The sequence below is a fragment of the Polypterus senegalus genome, chromosome 9, assembly GCF_016835505.1.
Source record: "Polypterus senegalus isolate Bchr_013 chromosome 9, ASM1683550v1, whole genome shotgun sequence".
NCBI classification, from domain to species: domain Eukaryota; kingdom Metazoa; phylum Chordata; class Cladistia; order Polypteriformes; family Polypteridae; genus Polypterus; species Polypterus senegalus.
In genome coordinates, this window is record NC_053162.1 from 153,401,318 (window position 1) to 153,414,015 (window position 12,698).

At 39.1% G+C, this 12,698-nt stretch overlaps 1 long non-coding RNA gene across 1 annotated transcript in view; it reads right to left on the reverse strand.

The window, feature by feature from the left end:
* Positions 1-219: 219 nt before the first annotated feature.
* LOC120535891 overlaps positions 220-12,698 on the reverse strand; it is a 200,705-nt gene continuing 188,226 nt past the window's right edge. The window contains exon 3 of the long non-coding RNA XR_005634986.1: positions 220-325. This is a non-coding gene — a long non-coding RNA (uncharacterized LOC120535891). The remainder of the gene's footprint in view (positions 326-12,698) is intronic.

Below are 12,698 nucleotides of genomic sequence, written 5' to 3' on the forward strand. Positions count from 1 at the left end.
ACAAAATACTGTTCGCAAATCCATTTGACACTTCAGTGGCTGAAATGTTGTAAAAGAAGTAATGGCTTTAATTTAAAACCTCCCCCATCCCCCACCCCCATGGCACCAGCACCCAAGTGCTCAATCCCAAGCACATATTCTTTCTTCAGTATACATGCACTGGATTATGATGCTCAAGCACTAGATTGGTAGCAAGAGAATGGCCATACAGTACCTGTCAGGGTTGTCATGGCTCCCAGCAGCCCCCAGTGATCCCAGTACTGCACTTCCCAGTGCTTCAGCTCCTCTGCATGTCTCCATGTTGTCGATTCACTGCAGAAGCAGCCTAGAGAGAGAGAGAGAGAGAGAGAGAGAGAGAGAGAGAGAGAGATAGAGGGAGAGAGTGAGAGAGAGAGAAGATCAGCCTGCCGTTGAAAGCAAGCACTTTTTCAATGCTGAAGAAAAACAGCAACAGCTTAGCTCACAAGAAGCCAGTTTCTGTTCACAGCAGCATCAATCCACAGATTCAGATTTAAATAACTAATAACTTGAACACATACCAGTAGTTTCAAAAGCATACACTTAACTATGCCATCCACCCCCACTCCAGACATGTTACTGATGATTCACATAAAAAAAAAAGAAATAAATTAGCACATCCTTTCAAAGTTTATCTTGTAGTGTCACATTAGACTTAAAAAAAGGAGACATCTTTTTTAAATTTGCATAAAAAAAAGTCAGTCAGGCGACAATGGTCATTGTGGCCTAGGCAGACTGCCCGAGTTTTTGTCAGAGGGTCATTGAGTATGACACGGGCACCACTCTCCTCTACACCAAAGTGGTGGACTCTCAGGATGAGATTAGGTTTCTCCTCAGACTCAGTCGTAATAGATTAGCAAGAACCACAAAGCTGGGCATAAAGAGCAGGAAACACACAGTGAATGATCAGTGTTAGTGATCAATGAACCGATAAGTCAGGTTTTAACAAGGTGCGTCATTTTGGAGAAAATCCATACAATTTCATGAAGGATATACTGTACAAACTCTACACAGACAGTGTCTAGGCTGGGAACTGTCTGACACTAAGAGAGCCCTCACAATTTCAGACAAAAAGGAAATTACAAAGTGTTACTAGAGATAGACAAATGTTTGGTCATGCGTGTCAGTGCCTAAAAGTACTAAATAGCTGTCAAAAGGCTTACCATTACATTGTACAATGGCTACACAAGTGATGGCACTTATCAATCACAAATGTGGTCACAAGGCTCCGTCCAATTTGCTTTTCAACCAGTTTTCGGTCATAGCCTATCTTAAAATAATCTTTTCAAGTTATGGACAGTCATGGAACATGACCATGATATCGGTCGTGTAATATGACAGCCACAGAGACCAACACATGGTGCTTTGTGAGTAGCCACAATGAGGGGGGGCTCTTGTGTGTGCAACAGTTGACAACCAGCGACCACTGTTTGCGTCCTCATTAACCCTAGTCCAACTCAATTATGACGATCAATATCCCAGGATATGGGAGGAGCCTAAGATTCTAAACACACGGGGCATCATAATACAGTACATATATTACATATTAGTTTGTGTGTGTTATTAATACTGGACAATGTCTGTATTTTTTACATGCAAAGAGAAAATAAGAACTAAAAAATGGGAAAACAGTTCATTGTAGAAAAATGTTAGAAACACAGTCTTTCTCCTTTTGGGTCTTCACCAGAACAACTATTTGCCATATCTGTGAGTTGGACATTCAATTCAAATAACATTCTCTATATTGATGTTAAAATCCATGGAGTGGTGGCTCTGAGGCTAGGGATCTGCACTGGCAATCGGAAGGTTGCCGGTTCAAATCCCGTAAATGCCAAAAGGGACTCTGCTCTGTTGGGCCCTTGAGCAAGGCCCTTAACCTGAAATTGCTGAGCGCTTTGAGTAGTGAGAAAAGTGCTATATAAATGCAAAGAATTATTATTATTATTATTACATTTTCATAACAGATTTTTTATAGATAAAAAGCAATTTGGTCACAGACAAAGAATCAGATTCCATGAAACTGTAGATAACTGAGTGCGCATACAATAACACTAAAGAAACTTAGCTGTTATTTCCATATAAAACCAGTATCTACAATATAAAAACCCAGCTCTATCTGTGTGTCTTATCATGTTTTGGTAATTGTGAAAATCTGCTGGAAACTGCCAGAAGACATTTTAGAATTCAAATGACACAACTTGAATGAGCTAAAACAAGGTATGAATACGTTTTTTACTTAGGATACAAAAATATATATACACATATACATACTAGCTGTGTAAGCCCATGCTGTAAAAAGCTTGGGGTCCTAGAAACTACTGAAATTGTCAGAAAAAAAATGTAAATGTAGAAATGTCAGGTAATTGAAAGGAACTACTCTGATTTGCCGACGTGCTTGCATTGTTTGTGCATTAGCGGCGGGAGGAACATTAAAAAGGATATCATTTTGCCAATGTGCTCACCTCGCTTGTGTATTAGCAGCTAAGCGAGTTTGTTTCCTCAGAAATGGGGCCCTTAGCCCGACTCCGCCTCTCACTTCCAGGCTGGACAGACAGACACACACACTTCCACGTGTAGACATTTATAAATAGCACACGCACACTGTATATATCAACTGTGCTACCTGTCTAAGAAGTGCTGATAGCCAACACATGACAAAACAGCTCGGTATCCTGGTTGGCAACCATCCAGACAGACACGCAATCCATTCCCACCCTTCAGAAATGTCCATCTATCTGCCACAGACAGGTGATCCGTGGGTGTCTGATAATCTGCATGAAATTCAGCCCAGAAGAAACATATAGGCAAGTGCTGTTTGCCGCCAAGCCAGGGTAGTAATAGATATTTTATAAATTATAATTTTGTGCTAATTTAAGTTCAGTTGTTTGACAATGCAACATTCAACTTGCTAATATCCAGCAAATGATTCTAGTAGAAAAAACAAAACCATCTCAGATATTACATGATTTTATAATTAAAATTGGCATTTCATACAAGAACAACAAAGAAAATGGCACTGATATAACGCTGAGTGAATTAGAAAATACTGTAGATGATTAAAAGGTTTTATTCCGATTATCGCTGAAACTCAAATAAATCTGGGAAGAAACAACCAAAAGCACTCAAATAACTAAGCCATTGTTTCTTCTCTGGAGTGCATGAACATTACATATGAAATCACTGCCATTTCAAAAGAACAGAAAAAAAAGTTATAATATTTTAGAAAGGCAATGTGGAAGACACTCATAAAGGGTTGCACTTTGGGCAAACATTTCAAATCCACAAGCATTCTTGTGAAATTGCTTTTATTAACAAGTATAAAGTATTAATGACAGGCAGAAGCACACTCACTCACTCTACGTCCATTCATTTTCAAACCCACACAATTTAGCTCGGAGCTATAGAGATCTAGGACCTATCTGGAAAAAAACCTGGTATATTATTTTTACCTTTGTAGAGACAGATAAAGTGCAGATAAGACATTGTTTTCACAGTATTTTCCTGTCTGATATTAACTTACCAACTTTTACAGAAACCAGTATAAATATTATTTATGATAAGGGTAAGGTTATAATAGATTAAGCATTTTTGATGATGGATGAGTATGTATAGTTATACAATAGGATATATATAAAGATATATACAGTACATGGATACAAATAGATAACAGATACATATAGATATGATATATCCTGTGTGTCTGTATTATATTATTTATATATATATATATATATATATATATACACACAGTATATGTGTGTGTGTGTGTGTGTGTGTGTGTGTGTGTCAGAATCTAGATAGATATACATTATAAAGGACAAACAAAGAACAGCATGATGGAGCAGTGGTTGGCACCACTGTATCACAGTTCCAGGAGACTGGTTTAAAATAGCAGGCTGCATCCTACCTTTATATAGTTGGCAGTTTCATACCACATTAATATGAGTTTTTCTCTACAAACGCTTGTTTCCCTTCCAAACTTCCAAGGCATGTCTGCTAGGTTAAGTGGTAAATCTACAGGGTGGTAATGCAACTGTTCATGTGAATGTGCCCTATGAGGAGCTGGCATGTCATCCAGGTCTGGCTCCTGCCTTGTTGTGAGGGTAGGCACTGGGACTCTGTGACTATGCTCACATATAGTCAGTGTAGTACTAAAATAGTTGTGTGTATAATACATTTGCTCAGCAATCCACAGAATTTGTCAAATGCAAAGTAAAACACATCTTTAATATATGGTAAACTTTGTGAATCACTGTACCTGTATCTGCAAATGAAGCTAATTAAATTCTTTTTCCCTTCATTTTAATTGCCCTGTTTTCAAGGATTCAGTGCTCTGAGCTGATTCTTTTCTTCATTAAATGACAGCCAAACAGAAATGAGACATGAAACAAGCCAACAGATGACCAGCTAAATTGGGTCTTCAAACTCCAACCAATTTCACTCAAATCACTTTCTTAAGGGCATGTTAATGTCGCACCCTAAAGCAAGTTCTTTTTCTGCAGTTATATTCTTGAATAAAAGCACACTTATTTTGTTATACTTGTAACTTTTGTGAAAGTGTTTATTTGATATTTGTATTTCAGGCTTCACACATTATACTTTTCATGTCTACATTTTGTCAGTTATTACTAAAACATGAAAAACATTTCTGTTTTAATGATGTGTTTACATAGATTGTTGTAGACACGGAACACACATGAAATGTATGTATTCAAAATAACGATATAGTATTTACCCTCTACAGCTCCAGCTATCTCACTCCCTGATAAACATGGCTTTAGCTGGGAGAGCTTTTTCCCCTTCTGTGGCAGTGGTGTGGGTGGGATAGTATGCTCCTTGTGTTGATCAACACATTTACAACACAAAAGACGCTGACAGAGAGGTGTGAACGAATTTAAGGTGGGCTTGGATTACAAGTTTTTTCTATAGGCTTTGGTAATTCTAGTGTTAATGACTAGCTGATTCTTGCCAGTAATTAAACACATTTTTTAATTCTATGACTTTTTGCTGCTCTGATTCTGCCACAGCAGACATTTCCAAAACTGTTTTTTCTAGGAACAACGTCAAAATGTTTTGGTGACATGGGTACAGGTGAGCTGGTCATGTGGCGGATTGTTTTATGTCTCATTATTGTTTAGCTGATAATTAGTAAAAAAGAAACAACAAAGGGGCCTGAGTCAGGTTAATTAAAACTAAGGCAAAAGAAGTTAATTAGCAGCAAAAACAGGTCACTAATTAAGAGGATGGTTAGAATGAAAACCTGCAGCCACTGCAGCCCTCCAGGACCATAGTCTTCAACCTTCTTTCTTATTTTTATTCATTGAAACAGTCTTTCCTATGTTTCTTCTATAGTCAGTGCATATGTAAAAAGCCTGTTTTGTCAGAGGTTGTATTGGTAAATATGTGTATTTTATTTTTCAGCTTACAGGTACATTTACTTGCGGTGAGCTGGCGCCCTGCCCGGAGTTTGTTTCCTGCCTTGTGCCCTGTGTTGGCTGGGATTGGCTCCAGCAGACCCCCGTGACCCTGTAGTTAGGATATAGCGGGTTAGATAATGACTGGATGGATGGATGGTACGTACAGACACTGAGAATACAGTGTACATTGGAACCTCGGTTTGCGAGTAACTTGGTTTACGAGTGTTTTGCAAGACGAGCTAAAATTTTTAATAAATTTTGACTTGATAAACGAGTGAGGTCTTGCAATACGAGTAGTATGGATACGCTTTGTCTGCTGAGCGTCATGTGATCACAACTGAGCTGATACTCGTGTGTGTGTGTGTCTCTCTCTCGTGCGCTCATGTCTGTCTGTGTGTGTGTCTGTCTGTCTGTCTGTCTGTATCTCTCTCGTTCGTGTGTGTGTGTCTCTCTCACGTGTGTGTGTGTGTGTCTCTCTTGTGGGCAATCGTCTCCTATTCTCCGTCTGAGTCGGCATGCCTCACTCATATAGTCAACATCCGTACGAGTGTATACTGTTTACTGCAGCATTGTGACTGTATGTGTGTGTGTGAGTGTGTGTGTGTGTGCTGTGACCCCAAAACGCGAAGCTGTGTCTCAGTACTTTAACAACACCACCTTTATTCAGCTTGAAACAGAAACAGCGCGGTTATTTATTGTAGCGGGATCTGCCATTCTCCTATACACAGACACAGAAGCCAGGCAGGGTCGTGGCTAAGCAGTGCTGTGCCCTGTGCATTTATAATGTTCCTTGTTCCTTGTATCACTCATCGACAGCAGGTGCTTATAGCATGTGAACGATCTTTTTGGATTTGCTTTTACGACGAACTGCTACAGTGCTGGGAGACAGCGATTGCTTTGGGATGCTCTTCTGCGTGTCGTCCCGTTGGGTGGAATCCCACAAGAGTTTAGAAACCAGCCATGATTCTTTTCAAAGGTAAAGTACAGGTGAATTTGTTTTATGAATTTTTACTTTATATTTTGTATTAATCATTTTTATATGAATAGTTTTGGGTTGTGGAACGAATCATCTGAGTTTCCATTATTTCTTATGGGGAAATTCACTTTGATATACGAGTGCCCTGGACTGCAAGCACGTTTTTGGAACGAATTATGCTCGCAAACCGAGGTTCCACTGTATATGACGACATATGTTTTTTTTTTTTTAAATTTGTTTTACAAATGGAACATTTTATGATTTTCACAACACAGCGCTGTTAAAACTGTTTAAAAAAAAAAAAGGAAGAAAACGCCACAAAATAAATAAAAATCTGACCTGGACTTTACTGGCGTATCTCAGGAACATGCCTCATCCCAGGTAGCCATGCCCCAAACTCAAATGACAGGCTTCATGCCCTGCATAGACCCACAATGGGGCTCAGGTTTAGAAATACTTAAATACTCAAACATTCCTTAAAGTGTTAAGATAAATTAAAGCCTCTGGCATGAAAAGACAAAGAAACAAAGTTCCTTATATTTTAAAGAACACATCTAAATAATCAAGAAGGAAGAACAAAAAAAAAAAAAAACAAGCAAAGCAAGGAAAAAAGGCAAAGGAATAAGACACAAAAGGTTTGATCAAAAAGGCAGCCGAAGAATTTGTCCAATGTGGAAATTTGGCGTTTTACAGAAGCTGAATAATAAATACAGTAAATAAATAAATGATATTATTATGACAAACACGCTCAAATATACTATACACCAGAATGTTTAAAAAGTAAGAAAACTAATAAGAAAGAAAAATGGCTGATTTGGCAGCCTCAGTCACAGTGAGGCATTATGCAAGCATATTGCTGTTGATATCAAGGAGCCCCAGTAGTGTTTCCTGAAGGACTTTTGTTAAATGATTTGTTGGCTGAAAGTCCTCAGTGTTAGTGTTTCAGGCAGAGGATGTGCAGCATTTTTCAAAATGGCACTCAGATTTCACTTCATTCTTTCCTCCTCTGCTGCCTCTCAGGTACTATAAGATAGGCATCTCTTGAAGTGATGTTACTGGGCCAGCAAACCATGCCATAGAAAACCACACCAGCTATGACAGAGTTGTAGAACATCTATAGGATATCAATATCCACATTAAAAGAACATAGTTTCCTAAGAAAAAAACAGTCTGCTCTGCCCTTTCTTATGAGGGTCCTCTGTGTTATGAGATCAGTTCAAAATGTCATTGATGTAAACTCCCAAGTACTTGTAGCTATTATGCACCACCCCCATATTCGCTCCCTCAATGCTGACTGGGCATTGAGGCTCTATGTTGTGGTGGAAGGCAATATCCAGTTGCTAGGTTTTTCTGATGTTTAGTTGCAGACAGTACTTTCTGTACCAAGAAACAAATTTCTTCATCTGACTCCTATTCTCGGTTGCATCCCCCTTTATCAAAATATTCCATAACTGCCGAATCATCTGAAAATTTTGGTAAGTGACATGATTTGACTTGAACAGAGTGGAAACAGGACTGTTCCTTGTAGTGCCCTAGTGTTACGCACAACCCAATCAGAGACACAGTCCTTGAATTTCACAAACTGCAGTCTGCCTGATAGATAGTTTGTTATCCAGGACACCATGGGCTCATCCACCTGCATATCTCTGAGCTTACCCCATAACAGGGATGGCTAGACAGTAGTACTGAAGACACTGGAAAAATCAAAACACATAATCCTTGCACTGCTGTCACATTTGTCCAGGCCTTGTGGAGCAGATGGAGAACTGCACCCTCCACTCTAAACTTTGTCTTCTAGGCAAACTGTACTGGGTCTACCACAAGTGGGCCATTATAGTTGAAGACCAGCTTCTCAAAGGTCTTCATAATGTGTGACATAAGTGCCACTGGTCTGTAGTCATTAGGTGAAGGGGTGCCTGGGATATTTTTCACAGCGTTGACACACTTGCAGACTTAATGAGCAACTGAACAGGTGACAAATACTGGTCAGCACAGGCCTTAAGACCACACTGTTTCTACTAGTCAGTACAAGGAAGTAGCGGTAAGCAGCAGTTAAAATGACATTCAAATGAAATGACTTCACTTCAGACAACCAGTACCAAAAATCATTGGCAGAAATGCAAACTACAAGTGTTATTTTCCAGAAACACAAAGGGGTGAGGTGCAAATTGAGACTATTGTTAGCCCTTATTTCAGCAAAATAGAATCTTCATAATTTCATTACCTTTTAGCCTCCTATGAAGGCTGCACGCCACATTTGTAACACAGCATAAATATCAGCAGCGAGTCTTTTAATTCTGGGCTGGACACTAAACTAGTAGGAAGTCACAGCATTTGAAAGATAAAAGAGAGTCATCATTTAATATGCTCTAAAAGTGTGTATGTGCTACCAACTCAAGGGGTTAAGTACAAATTTCTCATATTACTCAGTGGTACCAGAAGAACAGCCATGCCATCCACACGTGTCATGTCTTAATCATTGCGCCTATTAGATCCTTTTCATTATGTATCTTTAAACATGGAAGTGGGCACTAAAAAATATATATGAAATAAATAAATGAAACAGGTTTGGATATGCTGAAAGTCTTTGGCATTCGGCAAGGCGCTGTGCACATGGGCACAGCTCCAAGGCTATTGAAACGCTTGTAAAAGCAGCAGGAATAAACGCCAACTCATTCAAGAAGCCTGTCAGTGGCCTCCTTCATTCGCACTCAGTTACAATATATACACTTGCACAGCACAAAGAGTATCTCCATAATGGCTCAAATCAAGTACATAGGAGACGGTGTTTAACGGAGGGAAAGCTAAAATGCAGCTCTTCAAGCGGAAACCTGCCACGAGGCCACATTTTTAATATTTTTTCAGTCTTAACCAAAAGAAAAGCTTAAACATGTGCAACTGAATATCTACTGCATGTGCATACTTAAACAGATCTGTACTTAATCCTGAACGTACAAACTCATATATACTGTATTTTGTAGACATTTACCTACACCCTAAACCAAATTAAATGGGCACATTAAGAAATTGTAAAGGATTGTCAGACACCCACACATATTCTGAAAGGTTTAAAGCAGCAGGTTGACTTGGGGCCGACAGCAATGCGTGGGCAGTTTTATCATGTCAAGAATGAAGAACGCCTATCTATAATCAAGCGCATCTTGCAGGTCGCTGCTTTTCAACTGCAAACCGCAGGCTCCCACAACCTCCCCATATATCCCCCAAACAGCACTTCTGCTAAGTACAGCACAGCCGCTTCTTTTCCAATTTCTATTCTACTTCATGCTGCTATGTCAGAAACATCTGTTGCTTGATGACTTGTGAACAACATATATTTTTTTACACCACAAAATGAAGCTCTGCATGATGCTTGAGGGCAAACACTAGTAACTTTTTTTGGGAGGGGGCAAAAAAAAAAAACTAACACCAATCCCCTCCCCTCTCTGCTCATGTTGCTCTGCAGTTTAAAACAGCTGCAAATATGTGCATCCCACTTTTATTATGTTAAAGTCTCTGCCTTCTAGGCTACTGTATGTAACAATAAATGCAATTAGTGTGGCTGGACTTGAAGCCACAGCACAATCACCGCTTCTGAGTCACTGTATGTGTGAGTGTGAGTCACTAAACTGCATGTGCTTCAAACGTAAAATAAATATACATGGAAACAGTTGAACAGTGATAGTTCTGTACTTGTAAAGGATCTTCAAGGCATGCCACTATGCATAAAGTGCCTATAAAATGAACAAATTCACCCCTAGGAAAGTTTTCACATTTTACTATTATACAACATTGAATTACAGCAACTTAATTTGACTTTTTAGCACTGATCAGCAGAAAAAACAGTCTAATGTCAAAGTAAAAACAGATCTCTGCAAAGTGGTTTAAAACATAAAAAAAAAAACTGCTCACATAATTATTTTAACCCTTCAACATGACACACCTAAATAATTACTGATGCAGGCAGTTGGTTTTAAAAGTCATAGAATTAATTCAGCGGAGATCACCTGTCTGGGATTTCAATTGATTGCGGGATAAATGCACTTGATCTGGAAGGTACAACTTGTGATGAGTCAGTATGGTGGCTGAACCTACACAATGAAGACAAAAGAACACTCCAAGCAGCTCCGTAAAAAGTACAAGTCAGGGGGATGGACATGAGAAAATATAAAAGTCGCCGAATACCCTTTAGAGTCCAGTGAAAATCAGAAATACATGAGTAAAACACAGCTGGAAATCTGATCTTGAGCAGACCATCTACAAAAACTGAGCCACGGAGGCCACCAAAAAAACCTACAAGGAGCTACAAGCTACTGTGAAGACAACAACTGTTGGCTGAGTGATTCACAAGTAGCAGCTTTATGGGAAATTTGCAAAGAGAAAGCCACTATTAAAAAACAAAAAAAACACACACACACAGAACCACTCAGATAAAATTTATAAGAAAGCACATGGGAGATTCTGAATTCAGCCGGAAAAAGGTTCTATGGTCTGATGAAACAGTTGAGCTTTTTGGCCCTCAGATTAGCTCATTGAGGGCTGAATATTTTTTTCCAAAACTTAGTTTTTTAAAAAGCACACAAAGCAGCGCTTTCACACATAAATCAACATAAATATATTGTTACACAGTGATGTGGTTGCTGTTGGCGCCTATTTGTCGTCTCTGGTGGCTGTGCAGGGGCGGCTCAAGGGCCAGCAGAAATTTATGGTGAGCCGGCAGCCTGGCTGTCTTCATGCAGCAGGTGGGTAGGGGCGGCAGTTGCAGTGTGATGCAATATGGTTTGTACCTCTTGTCAATGTAAGTGGCTGCATTGCTGCAGGCACATCAGCTTACACAAACATATTCAGCATCATGATCAGCTGGGAACCGATCGGCTAATGCTGGTACTTTACTTTTGTTTTCAATCTCCATCTCCAGATCACTTGCATGAAAATCAGATGTCTGACAGGTCAGGGTCCGATTCAGTCATAATACGAAAAAAGATGTACATGGAGTTTTTTGCTTTGCGCATTTGCTTTGGTCTCTTGCCACATGTTGATGCTATTTTAGAGGCTGTTTGCTCTTCGCTACTCATACATGTGCAGGAAATCCGAGGTTTAAATCAACAAAGCTAACTTTCCTTCTAGCAAAGAGAGTTGAACTAAAATGTAATGGCAAGTTCAGTTGCAGTTTACAGCGGATTACTGTCCTCTACCCCTGAATTTCGACAAAAGTCGACATCTGCCCTGAAAGAGTTAAACACCATGCTTTAAGTTAACCAAATATTTTACATTACAAGAAAGAGCATCGAGCTGTGGCACTGCAAAAATCCCTATACAGATTGTGATGGCAGAGGGTGAAATTATTGCAGCAGAATAATGAAACCAAAGCTATACAAGAATTGCTTAAAAACAACAATGTTAATGTCCTGGAATAGCTGAGTCAGAGTCTAGATCTCAGTAGACATCAGTTGTGGCTGGGCTGAAAAAAAAGGCTGTTCACTCACAATTCCCAAGCAAAATAACAGAACTTGAGAAGCTTTGTAAAGAAGAATGAGGAAAAATGTGCAGTGTCCAGATGTGTAAAGCAGATAGAGAGAATGAAATCCGTGAGCTCAGAATCAAGGATGTCATGACTGCCAAAAACGCTTCTACTACTACATCAAGGCTTGATGGCAGTGAAATCTCCAAAGGATATTCAATGACTTGGAGAGTTTCTTGTCTCCATCCCCTGACTTGTACTTTTTGGTCACCTTTTCAATGAGGTTCTTGTAGTACTAGGGTGTTGTACCGTGTTAGCCATTATGAATGTAGAGAAGAGCCAAGCAAAATGACACCTTTTATTGGCTAACTAACTTTTTAGTTAGCCAATAATGAGGTTCTTGGAATGTCCTTTTGTCTTCAGGATATAGGTTAGGCCATGATACTAACTCACCACAATATTTAACCAATCAATTATTTCTTCTTTTATATTTGTAATTCATTTACAGTATTTTGCTTAGGTCAGTTTTTACTTTAACATTAAAGAGTTTTTTTCACCCGTTGATCAACGTCAAAAAAGCCAAATTCAGTGCACTATAATTCAGTGTTGTACAGTATAACAATAAAATGTGAAAACTTCCAAGAGGATGAATACTTTTTACAGGCACTGTACACTGTAGCCATGAACCTGAAAGGCATGTTCAAGGACAGGCGCTATAAAGTATAGCTCTGCATTTGCTTTAAAGAAAAGGCACTACACTACTGTTCTGGACTTTGCAAAGTACCTTATTGAAAAGGAGTTATATAGCTATAAAACATAGTAAAGACCT